At 35.1% G+C, this 27,040-nt stretch overlaps 2 protein-coding genes across 4 annotated transcripts in view; one reads left to right on the forward strand and one right to left on the reverse strand.

Annotated features, from left to right (window-relative positions):
* The window catches only part of msi (RNA-binding protein musashi), a 631,163-nt gene that overhangs the window by 529,731 nt on the left and 74,392 nt on the right, over window positions 1–27,040 (forward strand). The gene's annotated exons all lie outside the window — the stretch shown is intronic.
* LOC141460544 (uncharacterized) overlaps window positions 1–27,040 on the reverse strand; it is a 147,073-nt gene that overhangs the window by 17,022 nt on the left and 103,011 nt on the right. The window lies entirely within an intron of this gene.

Here is a 27,040-nt window from a genome sequence, read left to right on the forward strand (position 1 = left end):
CTTTGTAAAGCACCATTCTTAGACCCCCCGTTATTCTGGATCCAGCTCTGGTCTCCCTTACTCCAATCCCAGCCTTTACTTTTGTGAAAACCTTCTTTCCGGCTACCTAAACCTCGTTTATCTTCTTCCATTTCTAGCCTTAACAAGAGAAACTGACGATTGCGGGCTGGTTTCTTAGTGCTTCGGTTAACTTAGCTTAACACCCCTCTCTGTATTACTCAGCGTCGGAACTCATTTAGTAGTTGGCTCTGATTGTATTTCGGTCTCTGACCTTTCTGGTTTCAGTTTTTTTTCTCGAGAAAACTTCTCATATCTTTGGCTTGGATCATTTATATTTCCTAATCATTGGCCATGCACTCATTCATAATTCCCTTAAATTGACTGATAACTTAAATTTCTTGTAATTTTTTTTAATGTCCACATTCGTATCTCAAAATCCGATGCCCAACGATGTTAGTGATTGGAAGGAAATCGAGTACCTACTCTTGTACTTCCTTACTCTTTTTTATGTGAAAGGTAATTAAGGAAGAAGCAAAATTAGGGCTGCTTCCCTTTCTTCGCTTATTCTTGGTGACGTGAACCCTTTTATTAATTAAAAACTAATTATACAACATCTTTCGTAATTATTTAAGTTAGGACTTTATTATAAAGTTACAGACCAACTTAAAATTTGAAACTAGGTAAATAATACCTTCATTTTTTTTTTTTTAATTCCCCTTTCTGTTTTCTTTGATGAAATATATCTCGAATAATAAATTGTTGTCTTAAAAAAATAGTCTTAAAATACAGTTCGCAGTCATAATAATAATATAAATCAGATTTTACGTCAAGATTGGCCCAAACTGGGATCAAAAAACACTGTGTTTGCCTCTACTGAACGAGAATCTAGGAGACAGTGTGTTAATACTGATGAAGCACAAAATATAAATAATGTTTAGTTTAGTGGTTTGTTTGGATGGTAATGGTTCGCCTGAGCTGTACAGATAAGCATGTCTACTACATCCACCCAGTTAGTATCATCTCTTCCTCTTGTACCTAAGAAGAGTTTTAAAGGTGAAAAGTATGAAAGTGAATGCAAAGAGAATGAATAAAAGAAAAAAGAAGCTACAACTTACAGAGTCTTGTAGAGTTTCTTTGTGGTTACGCTGACATTAAACAATCTCTTCTATTATTATTATTGTTTATTCTAGACTTCATCATTAAATTATATTTAAGGAAAGCTTTTCAAAATTTTTCATCCCATTTTTCATGTTGTTTGTTTATTGGTGCATAATTTACTGTGCCACAAATATTTTCAGAGCTCCTAGGTCTTTGTAAAAGAGCAAAATGTCTTGTATTTTTATTTTAGTAACTTTAGGTTATTGTTTTGTTCTGTTTATTTTGCAGTCTAATAAGGTACAATTTTTTACTTAAATTTTTAATTTATCCAAGTCCAAAAAGCTGATTTACAATTTGAAGTCATTCTAAATAAACTCCAACAAGTTTTGGACTGTTCTATGTTCTGTTCAGAGTAAACCGAGCCTAATTACTACACTTATACGTTACATTAAAACGGCAGCAAAATGATTTAAAGGAAATTGAACTTAATTTTGGTTACTTAAAGACTATAAAGCCTACACCAAGTATTTACGCTGGCAATACAACCATGAGAGTAGTTATTACCTGGTAGTTAGTCTAAGTAATTATTTACTGACCCCTTATCGCCCAGGATAGCATGCGGATAGCGAATATCTGTCGACAAATTGAGTAGTCGGAAATAGACAGATGTGAGAGCTAATAAAATAGAGAGATGAGACAGGTGAGAGTGGAATTTTTGATAGAGAGAGATGATGTGAAGGTTCTTGTTGATTAGAATGTTGGATCATTAGTCTACATACTTAGTTGTATGATATAGTTCATTGGAAAGAATTTGGAACTTTAATGATTAAGAATCGATGGATATTGGAATGCTTGAACTGTATTTCAATTCTGCAAGTCCAAATCGGTTTCAGTAGTGCGTCGCATATTCCGAGACTTTGATGGTCAATGTAAGTTTTGATTAAATTTGGCACTGTCTGCTTTAAGATCTCCTAGATAAGCCGTTGAAGAGAAAAGCAACTCGTCAGAAATTAAGAGAAATCGTGCTCAAATGATTTAATATCTCACTATGATCTAGGAAATGAAGCCTTATATATATAAAAAAAAAATTCATGCAAATACCTAAGTTTTCGAAGCGTGAATTACATTCACACAAAGTGCCCGGATGTAATGGTTGGCCATCCACTGATGAGACCCATTTGTACAGATGTCGCGCGTGTCAAATTTTTAACGTCCCAGTAGTTTTTTTTTTTTTAACGTCAGCCAGGAAGACTGGACTGGTAGGGGCCGTCACTGGGGAGTGCCGTGGACTGTGGCACTTCCTCACTAAATGGGCACGCGACTAACTGCTAATTATTTTGTAACCCCTTTGTCAATGAATACATACAATGAAGCATTTTATACCTACTTCTTTTTTTTTTTTTTTTTAATGTTTATCCAAGTAAAACCAAAAAAGACATCAGATAACTGGATGGTCAATGTTTCTTTTTGCGACTGGTTCAGTGCGTTGGCGCTATAAGTAACAGGGATAACAGTAACAATTAATAACAGAAGTATATGAGTGGAGAAGTTACCCAGTAGTAACACTCCAAAACATTAGACTATTAGTCACTCTCTTCACTTGAGAGGAGATCACAAGGCCACAAGACGTCTTGTCCGGGTTATCAGGAACAGTTCTTGAAGAAAGATTTTGAGCTAGAAGATTTATATGAGATTGCAGGTTAAAATGAAGTTTTCTGTATCGTGTTTTCAGCGACTTGTGCGATAAAAGGAATGTTAAGGTCACAGTGTGTATAGTCAGGGTGGAGGCATAAAATGGAGCGTTTACAATAGTTCGAAGTATTTTAGATTGTAGGGATTGAATCCTTTGGAGATTGGAGTGTTTGGTTGAACCCTACAGCTCTATTCCAAACGCCCAGATAGATTTTAAAATAAAAGTATAAATCAGTCTTCTGTTGTCTAGAGAGAGTTTTGATCTATATTGTCTAAGAGTCTTTTAAATAGTTGATAGCGTCTGTTTAGTTCTGTTCTTTTAAGTCAAGTGTGGGTTGCCAAACCTAGTATTTTAGAGAACCTTATAAAATTGAAGAAAATAGGTCCTTCGAAAGACTTAAGGTATTCTTCAGTTCGGATTACAAAACCAATTTTATCAGATTTAGGAATCATTCCATCCAATAGAGCTCAGACAAATATGGACAACGGTATCTTAAATCTATTTTAATTCCACGTATCTCCGAAGTTTTGATTGGTGGTTCCAATAGTAAATGGAACGCCTAGAGTTGTGGTCCATTTTGAGACGGGAGATTACTTGGCCATCAACTGTCTTCCAGGCAGAGGGCGTTTATTCTTTGACGTATTTTGGGTAAAACGGGTATGGAGTTCAGCTTAAAAAAAGACAGAGTTCTATATCTGCTTGGATAAATCAGGCAGTGTTAATGGACATTAAACTCTTCAGCTTTATGGATTGAACCTTGGTGAGGCATTGGCAGTCCAAATTTGATTAGATATTCCCGAATACAATGGGTAGAAGGATATTGTATGTTTTTCAAAAACTTTTTTTGTAGACTCTCTTGCATTTTGAATGAAAAGATTTAGGTTTAGGAACTTTGTTCGCAGAAATTTTGGATGTTTCGCCATAAGATTATTGGTCCTTATTTGGGATTGTTAGGGAATCATGTGAGGGCTTAAAATAGGGGTCAGCATTTTAAGGTATTATTAAGTTGTTGATTCAGTTTCACTTACTCGGTTTCGAGAATGTGCCCTAAGAGGCCTTGGAGATTTCTTCCCTTAACAAAAATAGTTATGCCTCAATACTTGAACGAACTTTTCACCCATCGCGCTCCAGTACAATACAAGTACAATTATACTTAGAAAATCAGTTTATTTCTTTATTCAATTCCTAAACTGTGTACACTGTAAAGAGTTTCTTTAATAATACAATTATACTCATGTTTTAGCTGTAAATTATTGCATTACTCACCTACCTAACTCTAGTGAGTGTTTGAATACACTCTTTAACAAAACTATGTAACCATATTACACACACAAAACGTAGAGCTATCTCTGTAATAATAGAAGCAGTTAAATTAACCGCTACCAGCTGAGCAATACGTGACTGAAATTTTATTTACAAACTCACTAGTCTAGAATACAACAAACACGCTGAAGTGTTAACACCAAACGTACTACAGTCGCTGAATACTGAATCGCCAACGACAATGATTGTAATTTAAATGTATATTCAACAACAGCACACCAGATTTTCTCGTATAATGCTTTTAAAATTGAAATAGGATTTACTGTTATAATTAGGTTATGTCTACTGATATCGATACTAATTTGTTCAGTTTAAAGCAATTATCTTTTCACGCAAAAAAAATTTATTCCAACCACAAAGTGACTATTATTAAATAATTATTGACTTAAAAAAAGACCACTAAAAAAGAGATTATTATTTATTTTTTTGAAGGTCATTTTAATGATATGAAAGAGTGAATAATTTAAATTTAATTGTGGGTCACAGGAAAAGAGTGGTTTTTACCTCTTACCAAGCGAACGATCCGCACCAACAAAGTAATTTAACCCACTAATATAGCATGGTTAGAGCGCCACGGTAGCCGAGCGGTTAGAGGCGAGACCTGCGAAGCTAATTTGTATTGTGGTACCTGGTTCGATTCCCGGTCTTAGGCCTTGGATTTTATTTATTTAATAAAAGAAATTTATAGTAAAGTATGTTTGCTAGTCGCCTCCGTCCACGACACCAAATTGGTAGTTGGACGTAAAGTCCCGCCAAAAAATTAGCATGGTTATATTTTTTCTGGACAGAATCTGGCTTTTACACAGAGGGGGAAAAAAAACATACTCCTAATATCGAAACCTTTCAGAATATCGGATTTATCTGTATCCATGGATCTTGAAATGCTGGTAATGAGAATGTAATTGGAGAATTACGAACTGAGAAATTATTATGCGAAGCTTTGCATGAGTTAGATGCGATGAAAGTAATTTTTTTTTTTAAATGGTAAGGGAGTTTATTTAAGGGTTATACTGTTTATTTCCTGGGGGAGCAAATTATTTCCGAATCTCCCTTTATTTTATTTTTACAACGGTTTACCAGCAAATGTTGTACTTAAATCATGGTACTAATTGCATTTCTGGATGTATTATTGATTGTGTAAACAATTAAATCACAAGTGTTTGTTGTTTATATAAAGTATAGCTCTAAAGTTTAGAAGAGTCTCAAATTGCCAGATTGTTTTGCAATCTACAGGAATTAATTAAATTTAAATTGAAAACCAGCAACAACTAGAAACCAATCTCTTCATTGATTAAAGTATAGCCTGACACTCAATTTTCAGTGGGATTTCAAACTTTATGTATTGTTTTCTCGTGAGTTTGTAGCTAACTTGTTAGAATTTAGCCATTTTAAATGGCTAATTTACTCAGGTTTTTCTCAGAATGTGTAGCTGTAAAAAGTTTTTTTGATATTCTAAACTGTTAATTTAAAGTTTGCTTAATTGTTCAATGATTTCTTTATCTCTGCAGACTTTAAATAATAAACATATTATTACACTAGATTAAGATAAACAGTTCAAATTTCAATCCCTGTTTTTGGTCCTATTGTAATGTATGTTCAACTAGTAAGTTTAGAAGGGAAGAAAGAAGTATAGACATCTAAGAATGAATAGAAATACACAAATGGAAAGACAATCACAAAAACAGTCAGAATGACCTAAATTAACTGTACTTTGATTTGTTCTATAAAAATACTAAATACTACACAGATTCAGCTAAGCAAACCTCACCAAAACATAAATAGTATAAGAAAAGAGCATTATTTTGCATGTTCAGTGCTGTTTGAAGTATTCTAATATTTGCACATTATTTTGTTTTGGATTGATGAGGAGTCGCTTGTTCATCAATATTTAGTTCAGTATTTAATTATTTTCTTGTAAAAATGAACTAAGTATTATATGTAATTCAGTATTTCCAGCTTAAATTCGTGCACCTTCTCTTTATAAAATGCAACTAAATCTAGAAATATACTTTACGAGCTTCATTTATCTATGCACAAAACAAATGCAGTACTCTTAAATTCATACTAGGTTCCATGAATTTTTCAAAAAATATTTGACTATTCATTGACACGCGTTTACACCATTTAACCTCGCAACACTTCAGCAACTATAGCGGTGAGACTGAAACATAGTTAGGGACAAATTCCTTTCCACCAGACTGATAAATAAGTCTTTGATGAATAGATCAAAGTCGAAAACCGGTCAGGGAAACAAGTAAAATAAAACAGAAAACAGCAAGTCTGATAAAATCAGCAATACAATAAGTTTTCCATTTATTTTCAAGGTAATTCAAAAACAAAAACAAACTATGAATGTAAGGTTTTATAGTTGTAATGGTTAACGAAAAGGTTACATTCCTGCATTTAAGGCTGTGGAAAAGGATAAATTTATAAATACTTAACGTGCCTTATTGTAGTTTTACAGTGTATTGCCTTTAAGTGAACTATTGTCTGTAGGTATTGTATTGTCTATAAATACCGTTTGGAGAAAAATACAGATTTATTTACGGTTAGTTTGCTTTCTTATTATTACAGAATCTTATTCATCTACTTCAGCTAAATATGCATTTTCTTAGGGTTGAAAATAAAATTTAAAAAATCAAAATTTAGTCTTGTGTGCGGTCACTTTAAAATAAACTTTATAAATGTATTTAGCCCATTACTTATTTTTCTTTCATTTCCATTACGACGATCTGATGTGCGCTAGCTCATAGATTTTTCTATTCGAGTAAATATTTTTTTGATCCGAAGGGCAAACTCTTTTTGTACTTAAAGGTTTACTTTATAGAAGATATACCCCTATCTGAAGGCGACTGCTAAAACATTGCTATATGTGGGTTTGCTTTTTAGTGGAGTTATTAATTCAAATCACAATTTAGAACACCACAAAATAATTCTTTATTTTATATTTTATTATAATTAGAAAACATGGTACTGGTAATTACAGTGGTACTAACGTTATCAACATGAACTATATACGTCGTTTGAAAAGTCCGTGCAAAGTCAGAGAGATAGCACTACTGGCGCGTATCGAGGTTATGTTTAGTTAGTAGCATCTCTTGGAAGAACACACACCAAGTTTCAGCCAGGTCGGTCTATTTCATTGTGTTTGGCATTCGTTTGAATCGAGGAAGTCGAGTGATTTTCAAAAAATGGACGAAAAAGAATTTCGTGTGTTGATTAAACACTACTTTATGAAAGGCAAAACGCCTCAGGAGACTAAAGAGAAGCTTGATAAACATTATGGTGACTTCGATTAGAACAGTTTATAAGTGGTTTCAAAATTTTCGGAGTGGCCATATGGGCACATGTGACGCTGAACGTTCTGGACGCCCTGTTGAGGTTATCATTGATAAAATCCATGATATAGTGATGGATGACAGAAGAGTGAAGGTGCGTGAGATTGCTAGTGCTGTGGGCTTCTCGAATGAACGGGTACATAATATTTTGCATGACCGTTTGAAAACCGAGCTGCAAGAAAAACGCCCACGATTGGCCCACAAAAAAGTCCTTTTCCATCACGAAAACGCACCAGCTCACACCTCAGCAGTTGTGATCGCAAAATTAATGGAAATAGGGTTCCAACTCGTTTCACATCCCCCCTATTCTCCAGACTTGACTCTCTCGGACTACTATTTGTTCCCCAATATGAAGAAATGGCTGGCGGGAAAAATATTTTATTCTAACGAGGAGGTGATTGCAGAAATGAATGGCTATTTTTCAGACTTGGACAAATCCTATTATTCGGAAGGGATCAACAAACTAGAGCAGCGTTGGACGAAGTGTATAAGCCTAAAAGGAGACTATGTTGGAAAATAAAAAAGGTTTACCCCAAAAAATTAAGTAGTTTTTATTTGTGCACGGGCTTTTCAAACGACCCTCGTATATCTTTTTTATACCGCCTAGCTCCTAGCCGACTAGAAGTATTGTTGTAATTATAAATATAAAAATTAATAGTTTGAAAAATATTAAATAAATCTTTCAACACGCAAATAGATCTTTATCAAATTATATAAACTTAAATAAGTTTAGAAGTTCACAATAATCTAATGAGATTCAGGCGGTCCTCCACACTATTCAATCCATTTTTAGACTTGTATTTTGAAATTTTCTCAAAAAATACTTCAACAATTTTATGGAAACAACGATTTAGTGGATCAGAAAACATTTAAATGTACATTTACGGTCCCATTTCTTGAGTACTTATTAAAGAAAGCTTCAAATTGTTGCTTGCAATTAGTTTAAAAGGTAATTTCTTAACCAAAAGTGTGCCTTTTTCTCAAAGATTTCTTCCCCTTTTTTGTGTGATTTCCTTAATTATTTTTCCCAAAAAAGTTTTTTTTTTTAGGATAAAACCTGAGGAAAAGGCTTCCCTGTAAGATTACGATTTGTGTAAAGTTTGGTTCTATTTATTGGGTAATGAAAAGGAAGTCATAATTATTTTTTCCAAGCTTTCAACTTACAGACTTGGTCATCTTCAAGGCTCAATCTTATTAACAGTTATTGTATTTTTAACAAAGATTGGTGTGTCTTCTGTATTTGACTGTTTAGGATTCTGATTAGGTATTTATAATTGCTAATAAGCAAAAACTATGAAGATAACCTAGTCTCTAGGACGAAAGCTTGGCAAAAAACATAATGGCTGAAGTTGGCAGTAATCTTTTTTCTGGATTATAATGAATCAGTCACCAAAGAAGGCGAACAATATTTTGTACTTTTTTTTTTTTTAAAATAGCGCTACGGGTGAGGGAAGGGATTAGCTATGAGGTTAGCATACTGGATTCCCACGCGGAGATCCCGGGTTCGAATCCAGCAGCTGACCCTTAGATTTTCTCTTCCTAGGAGCTTCTTACAGCTCACTGTCCGGTGATGGACAGTGTTGTCTGTAACGAGATTATTATTAAAAAATTAAAAAAGTGTTGTGGGTCCGGAGAACACTGTCCGGAGGCCGGCAGTGCACTGAAAAACGCTCCGGGCGCTAATAACCTCAGCTGTTGATGCGCCCCCCCCCCAAAAAAATAGCGCTACGGGCCTTGTTGTCCCTTGGCTTCCTCGACAACTTCCTTCCAAACCTCCCTGTCGTGCGCCTTGACTCGCCATCACCTAATACCTAGTCTGCGGACATCTTCCTCCACATCCTCCAACCATCTCATTCTCGGCCTGCCCCTCAATCTTCTACCACCTAGGCGACCATTGCTTTCTAAGGCATTCTCTCTTTTCCCATTCATTCTACATGCCCAATCCACCTAAGTCTACTGGCTTTTACCATTCCCATTATATCTGGTTCACGGTATACAGCTCCCTCAGTTCTGAGATTTTGTATATTGTTGATGGAATTGTTGATGCGGTTAGGTTTAACAGTGCTGTTTTAAGCTGATTTAATCCATCCTAACCCCGATGTTTATCGTACTCTTTAACAGTTTCGGACAAATTTTCGGATTACTGTGAATGTTCATTATAGTTTATCTAGTCTCATATGTTTATTTTGCCAATCGGGTTTACAAACCTAGTGAAAAACTACAAAGAGAAAAAAACCGTTATACGTTTGCAACAGAGTTCTCCCTACTCTTGGAACCCAAAGTGGGCAGCTTGCGTGCATATATCCTCCTTCTCTTTTCATCACCACCAAGTATTGTGGAATACCAAGGGCCACACTATAGAGGGCTTTGGCACCCTTCCCTCTAGATCTTACCCAGCTAGCAGCAGTAGGCTCCAACTATTCTACCACCACCCTTTGTGTGTGTAAAAAGGGACCTGCAATGGAGGGGAGCTGCAAGGGGTGTTTGTGCCTCTTTCTGTTCTCCCCTACCCACTGCCTTTCAGTAACACACTCGTAAACGAACTTTACCTGCTAGCAGACCCTTGGGCTGTAAGGCTGGTAACATTAAAGCAAAAGTTTTTTAGTTCTACTTTCAAGTGTTGCTGGAGTGAATTGTGTGGTTTTAGAAAAATTATTTTGGTTTAACTTTATTTGTTTTAAGAATCTTAATTGCAAAGAAAATACTAATTACATTTTAAATATAAATATATATATGGCACGGTTTTCATTGCCGCCTCTGGAAAGATTTGAAATGCATGGTGCTACCGGTCCAACTTTTAAATTCAACAACCTGCCCACAGCTAATTGTTCACCGCCTCCGCATTTTCAAAGTGTACCGCCTCCGCCACAATTTCTGCGCAGGTAAAACTATTTCCTTATTTTTTTGTACGCATCACAAGAAAAATTTGTTTAGATAATTATAGAGTGTTAGAAGCCGCCAGTTTATGTTTTTTTTTTGCGAGTACTCCTTACCGTGAATAGATTTTTATTTATTTGTTTCGTTAACTTATATTTAGACATAGTGAGTAAAATTGTTTAGAAAAGTTCATTTAGACGTTTTTGTTGGTACAACTGGCCATGATTGCGGTGTGAAGTCATGTGTTTTGGTATAATTTCAGACGTTTTCATATAGCTTTTTTCACTAGTATTTAGCCCTTATTTAAACTGAGAAAAATTAGAGAGAACATACGAGGTAGTTTAAACTTATTGCATGAGAGTTCTATTCCGCAAGTTATACTGAAAGAAATGTAGGTCACACTGAGAGATAATTTCTTGTATTCGATCTTACTCTTCTATTGTTATTTTTACTTCAATTGTAAATTCATTGTTCTTGTTGTAAAATTCGCGAAAACAGTCTGAAACTAATGCTTTATTCAATTCGCCTTAAACTGTATTTGATGTAAACCTTCAGACAAACGTTTCATAGTTGTTTGGAAATAGAAAGAATGACTTCTTCAGTTATGACTGTTGATTATTTTTGGTGACTGAATCATAGTTTCAATAGGATGAAAAATTAATGCCAGTTTGAGTCATTATAAACTTTATTCTGCCGAGCTTTCGACCTAGGAACTAGGTCATCTTCAGGGCTGTGGAACTTATTTACAGTGTGTTAACAATAATTATATTGCAATGAACATGTATAATGTAACGAAATTTACAAAAATATTTACCTAATTTACAATATACTGTTTTATATCATTAGAGGGTTGGTGCGTCTTCTGTCTTGTCTGTTCATGGACTGAATGTGATCAGTTTGAGTGCGATTGTGTTTGGTTGTAAGGAAGTCAGTGTTGCCAATTGTCAAGTATTTTGTAGTAAGTTTGCGTATATGTTGTTTAAATTGTTCGTGTCAGTTTTGAAATTTAAACGGTTTTCTGTCTTAGATATGTATATCATTTCTAGCACTTTCCTTTTGTGTGTGCTGGTTTCTGGTTTAACTAACTTTGTGTCTTCAGTTATCGTTTTTCTTCACCGTGATACAATGATGAACTATGATCTGTTTTCCTCTCTCTTAGAACCCACAGCACCCGCTCTCAGCCAGTCCAAGAAATCTTGGAATCAACGATGATTCTAGATAATATAAAAGCTTCTAGCTTTCAAATACTTCCTTGAACGATAACATCGCAGTTAGTTATGGAGAATCTTTTAGGTTGCTAATCATGTACCCAGATCTAGAGCTTCTTCGAATTCTCTCTTGAGTTGATGATACACCATTAGGAAACCATGTTAGCTGGTTGAGCTTATTTTTAATTCTATCGGATCCACATAAAATGGAAGTTCTAGTTTCAAGTTCGTGACAATTTGAGAAATTTTTACATTAAATTACCTCCAATCAGTTCCAAAGTATTTCTTAGAGACACTTCCTTTCGGTGACAGTATTTGATCATATTTTAGAAAATCATGGATTTCTAAGAAAACTAATTTTCTTTATTCTTACTTTACTCGATCCTATGGGGGTTTTCCTTCCAAGAGACTTAATTACCAATTAACTGCTGATCTAACTCTGTAATGGAGTAGTGTTGACAGCTTAATGAAAGTCTAGAATCTCACCGGGTGAATCGTCACGTTAATTTTTTTATATTTCTAAGATCTGTTAATCGTTAAACTTGTTAATTGCAATATTTTGTCCCCTTAATTTGCGGCACATCAACATCTGAGGTCACTGCGTTTTTCAATGCATTGCCGGCCTTCAAAAAGTGTTCTCTCATTGCAGAAAACAGTATCCAGTAATAAACAAAGCTGTATAGAAGTTTTTAGGTAGAGAAAGTGTAAGGTTCGGCAACAATTATACAAGTTTTTGACAATTCTTAGCAGTTGCGAAAGCAAATAATAATTTCAGCAATTGACTTATTATTGGAGAATTATTGATTTTATTTCTTCCCCTCTTTGGATGCACCAGAGAGCTTGACATCTGCCAGATAGTTAATCTATAGTGATTTTTGCTGTTTCCCCCAGAATTATAAAGTTGAGAGTGCCCAACAGATATCGATCTGGACCCTTTTTTGAATTCTAGCCAATGATTGTTACCGAGTATTCCAATAACAACCCTGCGAATTGTGGAAAAAAATCTGTTTAACCACTGACAATTATCATTTTTCTCTTTTAAGTTTTAATTTATCAATTCCTTCATTAGTACGTTGTAAAAAGGAAAACAAAAAATTACTAACTGGCTTGCCTGATGATATTGATACTTTGTTCTTTAATTTTGGTTAACTATTCACCATTTTTGGACTCTTTTTTTTGGATTTTCATTCACCAATATTCACTTAAATTTTGTTTATTTTCAGTGCAAGTTACTTTTAGCCGGTAACCAGCCACACTTAGATCTAACTTTAAATAACCATGAACTATTCTAGGCCTTTTAAAGTTAATGCAACAAATACCTAACCATAAATAGTGGATTTAGGAAATTACCAAACTGTTGAGACGATTTGTGCTATTCGTAAAGAAAGAACGTTTATTTGTTACAATTGAAATGCCTGTCAATCCAGATAAACTCTCCCATTTAAGTTGAACAAATTACATCCATTGGATGCAAACTGATTGTCTAAAAAAAAGCTTTAAAACGAGAATTAGCACTATTTTTTAGACATTTCTTTTACTTAGGTTAAATTTTTCATTGATTTTCATGTATTGTAAGGACATTTCTAGTAGAAAATCAAAAAAGTCTATGTGTGATAATAACCCATAATTCATCTTCCTTGAAGTTATGTTAAATATCTGCTGCTTAAGGGAGAAGATTCCCATGTGGAAGATCCTGGATTCGAATCCAGATGCTGGGGGACCTTATTTTACCTTTTGTAAGGTTATCCTCTAAAAATGGATGTTTACCTAAGTTGCAAACTTACCTACCAAGGTCAGATTTGTTTCTAGGATTTGTTTTTCAAACTAAGATGATTTTTTTTTCTTCTTTTTTCTTGATTTATCCTTTTTTAAAATTTAAATACATTTTACATTCTTAAATGGTTTGTGCTTGGTCAGTGTTTATCCGTTTGTTTCTGCTTTAACTGTTTTAAACAAACAGTTAAAGCAGAAAACTACAGTATTTCAATTTTGCTTTGTTATTATCGCCTTTAATACAAAGTTATTTTGACCGAAAGTCCACAGTCGGTCATTTAGAAGTGATTATTCTGTTTTTTGCGGTTTCAAAATGTTTACAAATTATTTATTCAACTTCTTTTAATATTTTACTAAATCACTTTGATTTTCTTTATTACATTTTTAGTGTAGTATTTAATTATTTTTTGTATGTAGGAGTTAACTAGAAATTTTAAGCATTCCTCTAAGTATCATAAGATTCATGTAGGATTTTACTTTTGATTTGTAATTTTAAGGAACATCAAAAGCATTGCTTGAATACCAAATTTGAAATCATGAGATTTATTATGAAGTAACTGGAACATTTTAAGAAGAATATGGTTCTTGCCGTATTTAAGGATTAATCGCCAACAGTCCTTTCATAGACGAGAATCTGTTGTAGCTAGTTCGGTGCTACAAGAACGTCCGACACCGCTAGAGTACACTCTAATTGTGATTCATATACAAACCTAGATAGTAATGGCAACAGGTAGTTGTTGTTGCTTGGTTATCATGACATGTTGAATTCTGTGAATGGTATCCCCGCAGTCCTCTTTGGCCGGTGTATATCAAACCATATTTTGTGCCAGGTGTTCGTTTTAAAATAACTTCAGTTATCATCGTATATACACAGCCTACTAAATATTATTATTCGAGAGTTTCCCAGTGTCACTAAACCCTATTTACTGCTGTACAGTTCTCCACTGATGGATGACAGCTGTTCCTCACAATAGGCTGTAGCCGAACAATGAACCAGAGGAACATACTCTGTTCCCCCACTATTACTTCGCTGTGTTATTTTTTATTCTTTCTTTAGTTGGCTGTTCTTTTATTGTATTCATCTTAGTCTCTCTCCACTAACGCTGATTCATTGGTTTCTATTAATTCAGTTCCCAACTTATAGAATGCAATGAGCCTAAGCTTAATACCTAGTAATCTTCGATTGTAATTAATCCAGGTCCCTAACTGTTATAAGAAGTGTCCTATTTTTTCTAGATTTTCTGAACCACATTGGATTTGTTGAATTGGACCGCATTTCTTTTATTTAAAAATTACGACACTAATTGACAAATTGTCTAAGAACTCAGTTTTTTACTAGCCAGCAAGGTATTGTCATGTTTAACAATTCAGGTAGCTTAAATTTATAATTACAATACATTCTACCTTGTAGCGCTCCGGTCTACTGTTCCGAAATTTTGTTATCAAATAAAAGTGTATATTATAAGCAGAAGCAGCAGTTGTTATGCGAATTTTTAGCGGATATAAAATTAGAAAAGTTCGATTTGTGCACCAATAATCGATATGGTTTAAAATCAAACCCTAAAAGTAATAAAACCATCTCTTGATTACATTATTCCATCCATTGATATCATTTTAATACAAATCCACCAAAATGAAGTATTAAAAAAAGGAACATGCAATATTCAAAAGTGTTATCAGCTCTCTGTTTATTACAAAAATAAACAACCATCGTTAAAAAAACGTATCGTTATTTCCATTTTTAAATCGCGTGAAACGCGCTTCTCATTTTCATCTTGATTTCTGTCTCCAGATAAACGGTTTTAGTTAGTTTCGTTTAGTCAGGATGACATTCAAACACGCTATAAAAATAAAGCCTTCGCTTCATCACCGTTTTACCTTCCCCACCGTGTACATAACCCACGAGAATTATTGTTAAACAAGGACTTTGTCTGCAAAGGGAAAGTAAAGGGGGGGCCCCCCTGCTAACAGCCTCATAAACATTTAGTTCTCTCTCGTGCCCTGACCATACCCCATGGTACAGCCAGGTACTAGCAGACCGTTTTTCCCTAGATAATAACCTAACCATTTTACCTTGGGTTTTGTTATATTTTCCATTTTGACGAAGAGAAAATGAACTGTGAGTGAGTAGCATGTACGAATTAGTGGTGAAATATTTCTTGGATCTTTTAAAATGTGTATACAACCATTCTGTCTCTTTCTCGCTTTCTAAAATCACCGGCTTAAGATGTTTTCTTAACGTAGTATCTTTATTTATGGAAAAACGTCATTTTTTTTAGAGATGTCTCAAAACGGTTATGTAAACAAAGAGCCGAAGAGACTCTGGGCTTGAGTAGAAATCAGATTTCTCTGATTGCAGGCCTATTCACGGGGTATGGTAGATTCAGGAAGCATCTGTACAAGATGGGGGCTTATTAGCTCGAAATCGTTGTGCAGATTGTGTCAGGAAGAGGTGGAAACGGCCTCTCCCTTGTTGTTGCGCTATGAAACCTTTGGCTTTTTGAGACCAAAGGAGTGAGTAGTGCAAAGAGAACTAGTAAGGGAGGTTTCGTCTACTAGATTCAAGAATGGGAAGGCACAATAAACCTCTTGCGGCTGCCAATACCGTGGGGTATAAGTCTTTACCCGATTTTCTATTCTATTCTAAATTCAAGGGATGTCTCAAGATGAATTTAAGGTTGGCTATAAGGGTAAGAAACTCTTCTTTAAACCCGTTGAACCTAGAGCCAATTAGAGCCAAAAACAAGCTTATCAAGACCACCCTAGGGTGTAGAAGGAATGTATTCCAGTAGCTCCAATAAACACCTAAACAAAACTAATGGTTCCAGGACGGCATGCCGAATAACTCTAGCGCAAAGGCCAGAGAATTGACCTGGAAAGTTAATTCGGCCGGAACTCTATCGCTGAATACCCAGAAAGGGTCGTCATGTTCGCCAAGACATAGGCGAAGGAGTTCGTTCTGGGTCTGGTTAAAGGGATATAGGTTTTATTATACTAAGAAAGAAACATTAGGTCCTGATTGCGACAGTTGATTAGTGCTGGCTAAGAGTTACGCTTTACGTGGCGTGGGTCGTGGTGACTACGTAACTTGTTTTGCTTACTTCCGTTTTTACATGTTATGGTTTTTTTTTCTTCTTTTTAACGGAACCCAATGCAGTCTAAGTAGTATTCTTTCTGCTTAATAATGGACGATAATTGCAAATGTATTCTAGAAATGCAATATTATCTGTTGAACCTAAGATATTATGTAATATACCCGCTTTGATTGATTACCGCGTTCCTGATTGATTCTTGATTTAACTTGATAATGTTAGAAATAGAAAACAAAAAAAATAATTCAGCTAATCAATGGCTGAAATTCATTGGAGTGAAGATAAATACTCCAGTGTGGCTTTAATAAGGCCGTGGAAAGGCACAGCCGGCCCGGATGTTGGTAGCAGCTGGTGTTTTGATGGGGCCAGAAGCAGTTCGTACAGTACCATCTGGATTATGACCGGGTGTTTCAAAACCCACCATTATACCAGTACCACTAGTGCACTGTTCTTACAAAGTGAACTTAATAAAAACAAAAATCAATTACACTTTATCTATTAACAATTTTTTCTTTTTTTTTAATCTTGTTTTACTGAAAATAGAAGCATTGTTTTAAAGGAGGATATGGTCATGATTTAACCCTGAAAAAGATTGCAGATGAATCGACATACATTTTACGGAAATAATACATTAGAGAGCCACCAATAGGCTCGTCCAAGAAGTGTCCTTAATCCTGAAGGAAACGTTTCAAAGAAATGTTGTAGATGAATTCAATAACTTGTCAAAGTTACAAGGGTCGTTTGAAAAGTCCGTGCAAAGTCAGAGAGATAGCACTACTGGCGCGTATCGAGGTTATGTTTAGTTAGTAGCATCTCTTGGAAGAACACACACCAAGTTTCAGCCAGATCGGTCTATTTCTTTGTGTTTGGCATTCGTTTGAATCGAGGAAGTCGAGTGATTTTCAAAAAATGGACGAAAAAGAATTTCGTGTGTTGATTAAACACTACTTTATGAAAGGCAAAACGCCTCAGGAGACTAAAGAGAAGCTTGATAAACTGAGGTGACTCTGCACCTTCCATTAGAACAGTTTATAAGTGGTTTCAAAATTTTCGGAGTGGCCATATGGGCACAAGTGACGCTGAACGTTCTGATATGGTGATGGATGACAGAAGAGTGAAGGTGCGTGAGATTGCTAGTGCTGTGGGCATCTCGAATGAACGGGTACATAATATTTTGCATCAACATTTGGACATGACAAAGCTATCCGCAAGATGGGTGCCGCGATTGCTCACGCTTGACCAAAAACGAAATCGTGTGAAGTGTTGCAAGGACGGTTTTGCAGCTGTTCCAGAAGAATCCACAGGACTTTAAGCGTCGTTTCGTCACTGTGGATGAAACATGGATACATCACTACACTCCTGAGACCAAAAAACAATCTAAACAATGGGTTACCAAGGGGGAATCTGCGCCAAAAAAAGGCGAAGACCGTTCCTTCGGCCGGAAAGATTATGGCGACTGTCTTTTGGGATTCGCAAGGAATAATCCTCATCGACTATCTGGAAAAGGGTAAAACTATTACAGGTGCATATTATTCATCGTTATTGGACCGTTTGAAAACCGAGCTGCAAGAAAAACGCCCACGATTGGCCCACAAAAAAAGTCCTTTTCCATCACGTCAACGCACCAGCTCACATCTCAGCAGTTGTGGTCGCAAAATTAATGGAAATAGGGTTCCAACTCGTTTCACATCCCCCCTATTCTCCAGACTTGGCTCCCTCGGACTACTATTTGTTCCCCAATATGAAGAAATGGCTGGCGGGAAAAAGATTTTATTCAGACGAGGAGGTGATTGCAGAAACGAATGGCTATTTTTCAGACTTGGACAAATCCTATTATTCGGAAGGGATCAACAAACTAGAGCAGCGTTGGACGAAGTGTATAAGCCTAAAAGGAGACTATGTTGAAAAATAAAGAAGGTTTACCCCAAAAAATTAAGTAGTTTTTATTTTTGCACGGACTTTTCAAACGACCCTCGTATAACCAATCTTTGGAACCATTTTGTGCCCTTAAAATGCAAGCAAACATTTGATGGTTGAATCAAAATGTAAATGTACTCATAATAAAGAGAAAGTGACTTTATTAATAAATTAATAACTATTCCATCAATTTTTTTGTTACTGAACTTTCTCGGGACAAATTGATGAAATGCAAAGAATGAAATTGTAAGCAAGTTGTGTTCAGCTTTCCTGCCGACTTCCTTACTTTAAAAATGATTGATTTCCACTTGTAAAAGTTTCCAATAACGCTTTTCCTTCAAGAACATCTCAATTTTTCTCTTTTTTTCCTGACCCTTTTTCACTATACAGCAAAATTTTCAATGTTAAAAAAAAATTGGAATCTTTTTTTACTTCTAAAAAGTGTTTGAAACTTTTACGGAAATCGTTTTTTCTTCCTCGCAACAGAATTTATGAATATATATTTTGAATGGAAAACTTTATAGTTTACTTTTCTATTTTCCGGGTCAGGAAAGGAGAAAACTTTTTTTTTTTCTAAAGTGTGAGAATTTTTATCTAGAATATTTCATGAGTATTTTTTAAACTAAAATAGAAAGTTGAATTAGTTTGAATCATTACTTGACGTGAACTTCTTCATCTAGCTTTATCTTCATTTAGCGCTACGAAGTATTAATTAAAACTGTCTGATAGAACAATAGACTTCAATAATACAAACAAGTTTTATTAATAATAACAATCTGTTGGAATATTTCTATTTTATCTTGTCATTATCCGTCAGATAATAGATTTGTAGACTGAGGATAGTTTATTTGATTTGATAATTTTTAATTTTCTCTTCATTTAGTTAAAATAAACTTTTAGGAATTGAGATTTCTCAAGGGAAATTAAACATATGTTCCTCTTTTCAACTCCGAGCATCCGTGTTGAGTTCATCTGATTCGATCGGTCGGTGCCAACATAATTAATAAAAAAACAACCAGTTCTTAGTACGTTCTCGTGAGTTAGTTCTTGCTAGAGTTAGCAAGAACATTCTTGGAACAATTAAGGCGAATACCATTTATACCAATCGAACACACGGTTCTTGTTGCTCTTGCTCTAGTCTTTAGTTAGTTTGGTCTAAGCTTAGCTTGAATGTGTTCAAGTACTACTATAACTCGTAATGAAGCTCAAAGTTTCTGTCACTTTTCGGACATCGCTTTCTGACTCCTTTTTTTTTTGGCACTTTTGTTTGCTTGTTTTTTTTCCTATTTATTACATAATATGCTTTAAATTTTTTATTACAAGTACGTAGTTAAGGATCTCTGTAAAACCGGAAACTACAATATCGATTTCCTATTACCGCAATACTGTCCTTTTACACAGTGCGGTAAGAATGGCGGAAATGTGAGAGGGAACTGATTTATCTTAGTGGTTAGAGCATTGGATACCTTCCTCGAGATCCCAGGTTTAAATCCGCCAAGTTAGAGGGCAATACGTTATTGTAATACGCATGTGGATCAACTGCTTTCAAAAAAAATGTACTTTCTGATACATTATTTTTTCTGGCAAGAAAATGAACATTCTTTTCTAGTTCTATGGACCAAGAGGAATAAATAAATTAATATGGTGTACTGATACTAGATAAATCATGTATTTTTAAGAGCAATTCTTAATCTAAACATAGTCTTTCAAACAATCTTAATTGAATACTGCTGTAAATAACCATTTTATTTATTTTTATCAAAGGAATATGTGCTTTTAGTTCACTGCCATCATAATTGAGTGTGGGAGATTGTACTTTACTGTACAATCTCTTGTTTTTAAACTGCTCCATTAACAGAACCATATGTGCATGTGAGATATTTAAAGAGAGCAATCTAGACAGAATGTCATGGCAGTTCATTTTGTCTTTAATTAAATTAAAATATATCAAATTTTTGAGAATAATGTTGAAAGAAAACCAAATTTTATTTGCAGTTAGAGGTTAATAAAATTACTGTAATTACGTTCAAAAGATAAAGTGCAGGGAATGTTCTATGAGACCATATTTTTAGACAAAACACTTCTTAAAATATTTTTATATTTAACGAGGTTTACATTTTCTAAAATTTTGGTTGCTTTTAAACGATTTTAGTTAATATTTTCAGAAGAATTGGTAGCCAAGTTTATATTTCTTTTATATATTATTATTACGTAATTTCAATGGAGTTCATTGAGTTTGTAATAAGAAAATAATAATAAAAATAATCAACTTAAGGGAAGGGATTAGCTATGAGGTTAGCATACTGGACTCCCACGCGGAGGTCCCGGGTTCGAATCCAGCAGCTGACCCTTAGATTTTCTCTTCTTAGGAGCTTCTTACAGCTCACTGTCCGGTGATGGACAGTGTTGTCTGTAACGAGAGAACACTGTACGGAGGCCGGCTGTGCACTGGAAAAAGCTCCGGGCGCTAATAACCTCAGCTGTTGATGCGCCAAAAAAAAAAAAAATAAAATAAACTTAAAATTAATGACTCTTTTTCAGAATACATTATTTCTTACATTTTCACAAACTCCACAATTTTAACAACCAGGAAGAAAATTCAATGATTTTTAATTTTCAATTTGCGAAGCCTCTCTTTGTTATTGCATAGCCAGCCTCTAGGTACTGTTCTTTCGTTGCAATCAATCTTAAGGCCCTTTTGATAGAAAATGTCAGTTCTGGCAACCCTAAATTCTGTTTTTTTTTCCCTTTAATAATAAATATTTTGTTGTGATTATACGATAGATATTTGAAGCCCCTCTAATAATGTTCTATTGGAAGTTAGGTTGTAATCCACTTGTGAATGAATGCTTTTGATTTTTTTCTCCATCATTTGAATGGCTTCTTGTCTTTTATTCGATTTATAAAAAGAAATCCATAATTTACTACTGAAATAGGAATGAAATGCTTGTCTCAAACAATAATATTTACAATATTTACAGTTCAACTATCTGCTAGTTGTGAATACAAAATACGGTTCAATAAAGATTAATTAACTAAGAATTATTAATTGGAAATGGTAAAAATTGTAAATGGAGTTCTTAATGGGAATGACGTTTTTCCCTGGAAAGCCTGGAAGCTGGTAACTGGAATCTGGGGGTAACTAGGGGTGGAAAAGATGTAGAAGTTTTTTTTACTTTACATCTTTGTCAAAAACATAGACTCGGTTTATGAAACCAAACTTCGTCACAACTTACATTAAATAACTTTTTATTTCTTCTCGCACAAAGTGGCCAATTTTAAAAACACAATTTCTCTAATTCAGGGGTTTTCAAAAATTAACAAAGCAAAGAATTACATTTCTATTTTATATATTGGCACAAAAATTGTTTTTTTGAAATAATTATTTAAAGAACTTTTGCCAATTACAGCTATTTTGCAACATATAATAATAAATTGGACGTGAACTTCAGTATAGAAGCTTTGCAACAGCAGCAGTAATGGACTGTGCCGAGACTAGTTATGACCTTGTGGTTTCCAGCCTTGCACTTATTTTATTTGCAATACGTTCGTTGCGCCCAGAATCAACGGGGTCTCCCCACCATTGGAGGGCACCTCTTTTACAATTCGTTATAAGCGTTTCAATAATAATTGTAATTTTCTTCTTCTTTTTTTTTAATTTCTTTATTAAAGTGTTAAGGCGTTGAAATATTTAGTTCATTTACGTCCTTCTACTCTAAAATATTAATTTTAACCATCTTTGCCTTTATAAAAAGTTATTTGTGATTACTAAGTCGTAAAATTTTGGAACTAGTGCCATTTTTCTGTTCTAGAGATCTATGTACTTTTGTGTACACAAAAAAAAACCCTGGCTAAATACGTTTACTTCTTAATCAAGGAGCCACAAAACTGTAGTTTCTGTTAAAAAAATCGACTCTTAAATTTGTTACGTATTCTGTAACATCATCTTCTTAGAACATCAAGAGAACATTAGAGGAAGCGTCCAAGAATTGGCCTTAATTCTACAATTTAAGGCTGATGATCCAAATATGCGCTAACATTAAAAGAGCTTACAACGTTTCTTCTAAAGCATCTGCTACTTGAACAATAGTTTAAATAAGTGAGAAAGGAATATTAAGGCTGAGCTTTGCGTAAAATCCTTTAATATTGATGAAATTATTTTTTTGCTGATATTGACGTGGACTAATTTCATTATTACTTAATTAAAGTGATGTCCTTTTTTTGTTTGAGGGACCAGAAATATCTTGTATCAATATTGACGAGCTAAAAATCGTTTGAAAAATACAAACAGTATTCAAACCATAAATTATTAATTACTGTTGATTATTTTTGGTGAATTGGCAGAAATGCCAATTTCAGTCATATTTTCCATTTTTTACTGAGCCGAGCTTTCGACCTATGGACTAGGGTCATCTTCAGGACTGTGGAACATTTTTACAGCGTGTAGTTCCTAGGTCGAAAGCTCGGCACAGTAAAAAAATGCAAAATATAACTGAAATTAGCATTTATTTTTTCATCCTATCAAAATTATTAAGTGTTTTCGATATTTTCTTTACTTGGCAATATCTAAAAAATTTCGATATTTTCAACAATATTATCACAAGTGCTGATAATTGCGCCGATAAGTTTACGGAGTTCAACGAATGCCTTGTTTCCTACGATAATTGCACGAGTGCTTGAATTGATGTTGGGTCTAAAAATAAAAATAAAAACTAAATAACCCAATTAAAAAAGCTAGACAAGAGTTACTCCAACGGTATTTAATAAAAATAGTTTCACGAGTCCTGAATTCATTATAGTAAGAAGCTTACTTATTAATTTAAATTGATCTATTTGATACTTTTATTGAATTATTTTATAAATTACAGCTGATTTAAAAAGAATAACCTAGCATTAGCAACAGCTGATTAATGGCGAATATTGGACTGAGTTCTATTGGTTTAAAATCAGCTGCCAATGATTGGCTGTCTTGTCTTAGCGCCATTATACACACCTGATTGGTTTCAATTATTGAAATGGTGCAAGTTGATTGGTGGTTTAAGCATATGAAGGTTAAACTATTGTAAGTTTAGTGGTTGGCAAAAATTTAAGAAATACTTAATAAATAATGTTAAAAACCTTCATCACGAATTCTCTTGAGTAGAACTCCTAGTAGATGCAGAAGTGAAAATCCTTAACTTGATAATCTTGCAAACTAAGTTAAAGTCCCCCCCCTCCTCCTGCGTAAGTTGGTATCGCTACAAGAACTACAACCGTTTAGAGAGGAAGGAAAACCCAAGGAAAGTGGTGGAAAAAGAAAAAGGAACTTTAAAGATAAGAAAGCAATCTAAACTTTTTCCATGTTTTCAGAGTATACGTTAAATGTATAGCGCGCTTAACTTGGCGTTTCAGGAAATGTGTAGGTGGGTGTTAAGTTGGTATTAAGTTGGTGAAATAGAAAGTGTTGTGCGGCTTTATAAATGATTATTGGAAATTGGGAATGGCGGGGCTTGAATAGTATACTTAGAACATACAATTTTATCAGCGATGAACTTTGAATTTTTCCTCTAACTTTGCTTGTGAGTCTTTAAATAGCATAATCTTCTTAAAGGTAACTTGTGAATATTGTGATCTAAGATAACGGCCGGGGATATGCAGCTGGACTAATGCAGTAGTTTTGACCATAATGGGTTCTGGCTAGTCTGGCCTTGAAGATATTGCCATTTTCGCTGCCATAGAGTCAATATTTTCTTGTTGAGAAGTTGCTTCCCTGCAGTACAGCCTTTCATGTAGTTTTGGTTGCCTAGACTACCTTTCGGATCTTCTTTTGTCTCTTACTAAGCCGGCTAGCTGGCACTTACTTCCTTCAGAACCTCCTCTTTCCTGGTTTGGGAATGTAAAAAGGCGCTAGAACAACTGGCTCGGCACAATAAAGTTCGACTGGAATGGGTGCCGGGCTATGTGGGATTAAGGGGAATGAGACAGCTGATCTACTGGCCAGGGATGGAGCCAACACACCTTTCATTGGCCCGGAACCTGTCCTGGGGATCACTAGCGGTTCAGTTCGTGCGGCTCTCAAAGATTGGATCTGGAGAGAGCATGAAAAGATCTGGGTGATGCTTCCTGGGGTAAAACACGGCAAGAGTGTCATGGCCCTTGCTGTTTAAACAAAGAAACAAAGAGATTCTGGACTTGGGCAGAAATCAGATTACTCTGATTACAGGCCTATTCACCGGGGCATGGTAGGTTCAGGAAGCATCTGCGCAAGGTAGGGCTTATTAGCTCGGAACCGTTGTGCAGACTGTGTCAGGAAGAGGAGGAGGCCAAAGGAAATAGTAGCGCAAAAAAGAACTAGGTAGGGAAAGTCCTCAAACTCTTTAACAGGGGAGGTTTCGACTACTAGTCCCTAAAAGGGGAAGGCACAATAAGCGCCTGCAGTACCGTGTGGAGCAGGTCCCGTCCCGTTTTCTATTCTAAGCCGGGCTAGCTTGCTGTTATTGTGCTAATTCCCTCTTAAAATTCTTAAAGCCATTTCAACAAACAGATTTTATTTACAAACAACTTCAAAATTATTCAAAAAATTTAAACTAGAGATTTTTAGGTTTTTAGCTGTGATGACCTGTCAATGTAATCGTTTAAAAAAGTTAGTTTTTACTTTTTAATACGTCGGACGTATCTAACAATTTTTATTGTTCATGAAATACAGTTTTTTGTTCTTATTGTTGTTTAGCGGCAGAACAAGGGGTTTGTTAATTTTTTTGTATTTACGAGGGTCGTTTGAAAAGTTCGTGCCAAGTCAGAGAGATAGCACTACTGGCGCGTATCGAGGTTATGTTTAGTTAGTAGCATCTCTTGGAAGAACACATACCAAGTTTCAGCCAGATCGGTCAATTTCTTTGTGTTTGGCATTCGTTTGAATCGAGGAAGTCGAGTGATTTTCAAAAAATGGACGAAAAAGAATTTCGTGTGTTGATTAAACACTACTTTATGAAAGGCAAAACGCTCAGGAGATTAAAGAGAAGCTTGATAAACATTATGGTGACTCTGCACCTTCGATTAGAACAGTTTATAAGTGGTTTCAAAATTTTCGGAGTGGCCATATGGGCACAAGTGACACTGAACGTTCTGGACCCCCTGTTGAGGTTATCATTGATAAAATCCATGATATAGTGATGGATGACAGTAGAGTGAAGGTGCGTGAGATTGCTAGTGCTGTGGGCTTATCGAATGAACGGGTACATAATATTTTGCATCAACAATTGGACATGACAAAGCTATCCGCAAGATGGGTGCCGCGATTGCTCACGCTTGACCAAAAACGAAATCGTGTGAAGTGTTGCAAGGACGGTTTGCAGCTGTTCCAGAAGAATCCGCAGGACTTTAAGCGTCGTTTCGTCACTGTGGATGAAACATGGATACATCACTACACTCCTGAGACCAAAGAACAATCTAAACAATGGGTTACCAAGGGGGAATCTGCGCCAAAAATGGCGAAGACCGTTCCTTTGGCCGGAAAGATTATGGCGACTGTCTTTTGGGATTCGCAAAGAATAATCCTCATCGACTATCTGGAAAAGGGTAAAGGTGCATATTATTCATCGTTATTGGACCGTTTGAAAACCGAGCTGCAAGAAAAACGCCCACGATTGGCCCACAAAAAAGTCCTTTTCCATCACGACAACGCACCAGCTCACACCTCAGCAGTTGTGATCGCAAAATTAATGGAAATAGGGTTCCAACTCGTTTCACATCCCCCCCTATTCTCCAGACTTGGCTCCCTCGGACTACTATTTGTTCCCCAATATGAAGAAATGGCTGGCGGGAAAAAGATTTTATTCAAACGAGGAGGTGATTGCAGAAACGAATAGCTATTTTTCAGACTTGGACAAATCCTATTTTTCGGAAGGGATCAACGAACTGAGCAGCGTTGGACGAAGTGTATAAGCCTAAAAGGAGACTATGTTGAAAAATAAAAAAGGTTTACCCCAAAAAATTAAGTAGTTTTTATTTTTGCACGGACTTTTCAGACGACCCTCGTATTAATTGTTAATTATAGGTAGATAAATGGCGAGGATTTAGTGTATAGTTTACGTAGAATGAATTCTTTAGTATTTTTTTTTTTCAATTCATACTTTATCACAGTTATATTTCAGAGTTTTCTGGATATGTTTAAAGTATAACTTCTGCTTATTTTTAATTGTTTGAATAAATGGGTACATTGTTTTTATTTTTTTAAATTATTTATTTGTATGATTTCTTTGAATGAATAGCTCATCTCAAATGTTATTAACTAGTTTTTTTGAGAAAGCAACTTATTTTTAAACTAAATGAGATTCTTCTCGAGATAAAGTTCCAATTTAAGTGAATAATATTAAAAAGAAAAACCAAAAATTTAGTGTTTTTTTAAATAAAATTTCAAACTTCTAACAAACTGTGTCCATCAGAATTTCTCAAAAAAAGGAAGGATGAAAGTGTTGCCAACCAGATTTTTATAAAGTACTAATTAGAAGAACCATGTAGACTTTTTTTTTGGGCCCCAAAAAAAAAAGATTAAAGAACAAAGTATAACAGGGTGAACACCATACTAGGGTATAACCGCTCGCATGGGGTATACGAGCGTTAGCACAAGGTTATTAAAGTATGCTTCAATTCACACAGTAAGCGTTTAGTGTCTCCCTAACTAACGCTAACTTTTTTTCTTTCTTTTTTGCGGGGGGGTCCCCCTTTGTACTCCACCCTAGT

This window comes from Rhodnius prolixus, unplaced genomic scaffold (genome assembly GCF_049639745.1).
Source record: "Rhodnius prolixus isolate KJV_2025 unplaced genomic scaffold, Rpr scaffold_6, whole genome shotgun sequence".
NCBI lineage: Eukaryota > Metazoa > Arthropoda > Insecta > Hemiptera > Reduviidae > Rhodnius > Rhodnius prolixus.